Raw genomic sequence first — 6090 nt, 5'->3', positions numbered from 1 at the left:
GAGATGCGTTCTCTCCAATGCTATCTATAGCATGTTTAAAGGAGGTGTTCGCTGCCCTGGATTGGGAAGAATTGGCGATAAGAGTTAATGGAGAATACCTTAGTAACTTGCGATTAGTTGATGATAATGCCTTGCTTAGTAACTAAGAGGACCAAATGCTCACTGACTTGGACAGGCAAAGTAGAAGGGTGGGTCAAAAATTAATCTGCTGAAAACTAAGGTAATGTTTAACAGTGTCGTAAGAGAACAGCAGTTTACGATATGTAGCGAGGCACTGGATGTGGTAAGGGAGTACATCTACTTAGGGCAGGTAGTGACTGCAGATTCGGATCATAAGACTGACATAATCAGAACAATAAAAAGGGGCTGGGGTCCGTTTGGCAGGCATTCTCTGATCATGAACAACAGGTTGCCATTATCCCTCAAGAGAGTTTACGCGAACTATAGCCCATTGGGTTATATCGCGTAACGCAGGCTGGTGTCGCTTATTACGCGTGCGCTGTAACGTGTACACCATGTTTGTCTTTCATATTTGTCTTTCTTCTAAGGGGACGGTCAAGAGGCAACTTATTGCACCAGCTTATTCCTGCGTCCGAAGGTAGCGATAACGTGCTTAACGAAAGAAATTTATTTCTAAATTGGCTTGCGGAGTTTTAACTACGAGGGTGAAGTAACTCGTCTACATTGAAGGGCATGTTACGCAAAACGAAGACAACTTTTGAACTAAGTACTGCAACGATCGAAATGTTGTAGAGAACTTGCGAACACCACTAATACTCGCTTCGATCTTGCTGCAGCAGGTAGTCAAGAAGAAAAAAAAATAAAGAGTTCTCACTGTTATAATAATATACTAATAATATTTGGGGTTTTACGTGCCAAAACCACTTTCTGATAATGAGGCACGCCGTAGTGGCGTGCCTCATTCTAAGCACACGGGTGTTTTCGCATTTCGCCCCCATCGAAATACGGCCGCCGTAGCCGGCATTCGATCCCGCGACCTCGTGCTCAGCAGCCCAACACCATAGCCACTGAGCAACCACGGCAGGTTTCTCACTGTTCGTCACTGCAGATCATTATATGCGACAGGGTACGAACGATTGGTGTGGCTCTGTACCCAAATGCTTGTACGGGGATCATTTTCAAAATACATTAGAAGGACTGTTAGTACAGTATTACAGAGCATAAAAAAATTACAATTAAATTCGAGGAGATACAAAAACACGCCGCACAGAATCAACAGAAAAGAAGAAACAACGAAAAGAAGGAAAAAGAACAGCCACATTACAAATGTTCTGTCTTAGATTACAGAAACTACACGTCATGGGAAAAAAAAACATGCCAGGGTAAGGCTCTTGAACGGTTAAAAATTACAGTATGGCAAGATGCAACACCTGATAATAAGCACAAGGCTACATGGCGAAAAAGAATTGGACAGGAATTGGAAAAATCAAAGCAGCATGACCCATCCATTTTGGCCAATGTACAGGGGTGCAGGCCGAATACAGAACGGCGTCTTCCTCTTGCGTTTCGCACCTCGCTATGGTGCCGCGCAACAGAGGCTGCTTGCCATGCAGTAGTGTGTTCCCTTTCCTAAAGACGACGATCGGACGTACAGCAAAAAAAAAAGTGAGAGAGAGAGAGAGAGATAAGGCTTCTGCCTTTCGTTCTACTGGTGATAACGAGGCAACGCGCACGCTGAGGCATAACACGAAGCAAAAGCTTGTTTCCCTCACTCTCTCTTTCTATCGCAACCTCTTTATGAAACAGTTAGTTTGGCGAGTTTCTGTGCTATCATCTCCGAAATCAGTGTTTTTATCTTGATTCCGTTCTGCGCCGTTCGATTTCGGCGATTTCTCTGCATTTGGACGTTGCCTTCGCCACGGGAACGGCGTAGCCCGCACTGATATCGCAGCTTGCTTCGAACTTTGCCGCCATTTTGTCATATGTTGATGCATGTGGTTGCATGCAAGAATGCCCCCCCCCCCCCACTTTGGTGAATAGCTTTAGCTTCAGCCGTCCGACCGGAATTGACGCCGCTTTTTCGAAGGGATCACAGAGTGACTGGAAGAATCCTGGCTGCTCATTCCCGTAGGATATTCCGGCGGATAACTGGTTATAATCAAGCCACGTTTCCCAGCAGACGACGTGAGACCAATTCTTGCAACTGTTTCGAAGTAATTACGCATTGACAACATTTCGCGTAGCAGGTTTGCGAAGTGCATGCCCTCCGCACCTTTTTGCTGTAAAACGCTTTCCTTTTTCTGCTCGCGAAGTATGCTTATCAACCGTTCTGCAAATACACTACATCTTCAGTGCAGTAAGCCACTGCATTTGTTCTTGACTTGCTGAAAGAGAATGGTTTATTTCGCGCTATGCAATTTCGGCCATTTACGTGTGCTTGAACGCTGCCTTAGCCGTAGTGGCAAACGACGTAGCCAGCACTGATATCGCGGCTTGCTTCCGTGTTGGCTGCCATTTTGCTTATGTGGGTGACGGTGGTTGAGCCCATGAAGGCTCACCTGTTCTCGTGATTAACTTTAGCTTTTGCTTTCAGACCACAGCATTTTCAAAGGTGCCACAAGTTGACTGAAATAATGCTGGCTGCTCTTGCATGCATGGCCTCCCCGTGGCTTATGGTTCGAACAATGCGGGGATGGACAGCCGGGCAAAGTTGCGCTTCCCTGCAGACGAGGTGAGCCCAATCTTTCCTATTGCTTTGAAGTGAATTATTTACGCGCAATAGAAAGAACGAACTAAACAAGTTGGTGCTAATATATGTTGAACCCTTTACTGCACCTTGTTGCATTTACGCAACATTCTGATGAACGGCTTTAAAAACCGAAGCAAGGTCAGTTTGGAGCTTCCTGTACACGTTGTTGCATATCCGCAACATTGGTCTGTAAAACGCGGCACTTTGTGTTGCAATCTGTGCTAATTCTTTGCATCTTCCACCAAAACAAACGTGGCGGAGGCTGCGCGCGCCCACGAGCAGTGATATAGGTAAGTTTTACAAATTGTAAATGTATTTCTCCATAAGATAAAGCGCAAAAAAAATTGTTACGCTATGCTCAACATCCTTCTGACTCTGTAGGTTCAAAAAAACATTGTAATTTCGGAATAGTTTGTTCCTGGCGACAGAATGTTGCTATGTTGCACAAATGCAACAACGTGTACATGGTTTATTTTCTTCGGAATAGTGAAATGGCTCCGGAACGCTGGTATGGCCCAGCAATTCCTTTTGATAGTGAAGGCAGTGACTATTCAATTAGTCACGACAGCCACGAGTGTAAGTCCGTTTCGATTCAATATGTGGACAAGATGTTCTCTGGTCGAATTTCCTTTTTTCTTTTCAAAAGTACGCTGTGCCTCCGCACGGTGCCGTGTCACGTCGTCACGGGCACAGCTTTACGTCTGTGCTTCGATGTTCTACATTTTGACAATAACCCGAAAACACTGCATTGTTTCCTGGCTGGACGGGAATCTGCATGACGCACTGCACGAAGTGTGGGAACCACCTGTGCTGCACAAGCATGTACAAGTGCTTGTTTTTGTTCCACACTAAATCATAGGTGCACCAATGATTGTCTCGTGCAAATAAGCATCTGAGTATGAATCGCACTAAATCTATCTTTGACTTTCAACTTCTTTATTTGCACATTGTTGCAAATATGCAACATACCCTATTTCTGCAAATTGAAACCACAGACATTCGCTAAAGTAAGTTTCCACGGGAGTACAGATACTATTATGCTTCCCTACAACTCCATGAATAATATCTTGAGGAAACAAAAAATTGTGCAGTAAAGGGTTAAAATTTAGAAAGAGAAAATACGAAAGGAAAGAAAGAACCCCCCACGAGCACTCTTGTCCGCACACACGGGCAAGTCATATTAGATATTTGTTTTTGTTTTTCTGAAATAAACATTTACTGTTCAGTAAACACTAGTGGTGTGTTCTTCTTTTCTCCTCGTCTTTACTAGCGTTAAATTTTCACCATAATTATGCACCGTCAACTTCTTGCGTATCATCTGTGCGATATGTGCCTTCGGGTGAGTTTTGCTGTAAAACTTCGTTGTGAGTTAAAGCATGTAAAGAGGCCGTGGTTAACTCACACAATCATTTTTGATTTTCAGCGTAGCCATTCGGGCGTGGAATTCTTTCCCATACCTCGCTACAGAATCATGGATTGACAAGATCATGTTATCAGCTGGAAATGCCCGGGCTCGTGTATATGCTGTTGCCAGTCAGCATGAGCATGTCTGAGATGGTCTTTGCGGGCAGCGTATCGCTTGACACGGCATAACACACAGTGTGAAAACAAGTCTTATAGTTGCGACGCGTGTGGGATACATCTCGCGTATGCTGTTTAGCAATACTCTTGAGAGTGGTAAGGATATGTGAGATCTTCACATCGATAAATCTGTCATTATCATATCGCGCTTGAAAGGAAGAGATTAAACTTCGCCGAGATGCGAATGTGCGTCAAATACAGTTCCGCGTACAAACGTGATAAAAGATAACTTTATTATCGTGCTAATTCACCACAACACGCAGGTCTCCTTGCTTTTGGCCTTGAACCACATCTTGCTTGTTTCGTTGCAACGAAATACTGAAGTAAACGATTGCATGTTCTTCAAAGAGATGTTTATCCTGCAAAAGAAAAAAAAGCTGGACTCAAGGCACAAAGCCATGCAATAAAATCAAATCTGAAGACATCGTGATAGCTTTAATAATATTATTGTCACTTAGTGGGCATGAGGAATTTGACATTGATTCGTACTGCCAGATTGATGTTCTTCAAGCGAGAATAACTAGTAGTTCTGCCATGTCACTGACACTCCTTGCCTCATCTACAAAACGTGGTGCTGAATGTAATGATCAAAAACAGAAACAATATGACAGCCAAGGGTTACAAAACAGCTGTAAAGTTGGGTTTAGGACTAGAACCGTTCATTAGGTCAAGAACCGCAGGGTCCTGCGCTCTACGCGGTTGTATGGGACTAGCGGCCACACATGGTTACGCAGCTGCTCAAATAACAATACGAGTCGGTTTTGGCGCTTAACTTGGTAGAGCAGTAAAAGAGGGATCCAGAAGAACTGTCATTGTTCCGCAAATATATGTTCGTGTGTAAATCTTCCAGAGGTAACTAGCAAAACACTACTATTGGCAAGAAAGAAGACGCAGAATACAGGCGCCAGTTTGGCCCGAAACGGTTATTTCATTGTTAAAGGGACGCTAAAGGAAAGAAAAATAATACACTGAATGAGCTTGGACTGATAAGATCTTCTTTTAAAGCTATATTATTGTTTGTTTTGGGATAATATACGCTGATTATACAAAAAAAATTTAGGTGGAAGTTCCATTCTTGTTATTGTTTCATTTCAGCGCCGAATTCCCGCGCTGGTATATCAGTCTGACATTACGGGTTCCATAGTATTTCGTTTCTTTTGTATATTACCCACCTTGGCTGAGCGAAATTTTTCGAAACCTGCTATGTCCAGTCCTTGGCTCCTTTAGAATACAATGAGAATTCCATTTTCACCAATAATTAATTAACTAGGCCCTAAAAGACGCCTTACAGATCCATGACGTCACGGCATGCTGGTTGAGGAACATCGAGGCAGTGTCGTGACCTTACATGTCTTTTGGTTTTTGCACCTTCTTGAGTCTGCCAAACCCCCTCATGTTAACAGTTACTTCACTGATTTTATAGATGAGTAATTTACTTGTACAGGTAAAATCGTTCTCTTTGTAGTGGGAGACTCCTTAATCGCCTTATTTAGACTCCTTATTTAGAGTGTGAGACTCCTTATTTAGATCTTCATTTATCTTATCATTTCTATTTTTAGGGAATCTCAGAATGACTGTTCAAAGAAAGATCCTGATATTGTACTCGCTTTCACCTATTTATCGGAGTTACAGATTTCTCAGTTCATTCCTCTAGCCCATTTCTGAAATTGCACTAATTCTTGGACCATCCCTATGGGCGGGTTGGTGTCAGTGCTTCTAGGGCCATGATTATATTCGTCAGTTTGCCGGGTTTCGTGCCCGAGACATCTCTACGGATTAAAAAAAAAATCGCCGAGACA

This window comes from Dermacentor variabilis, chromosome 10 (genome assembly GCF_050947875.1).
Source record: "Dermacentor variabilis isolate Ectoservices chromosome 10, ASM5094787v1, whole genome shotgun sequence".
Taxonomy (NCBI): Eukaryota; Metazoa; Arthropoda; class Arachnida; order Ixodida; family Ixodidae; genus Dermacentor; species Dermacentor variabilis.
Note: the sequence above shows the minus strand (reverse complement) of the source record.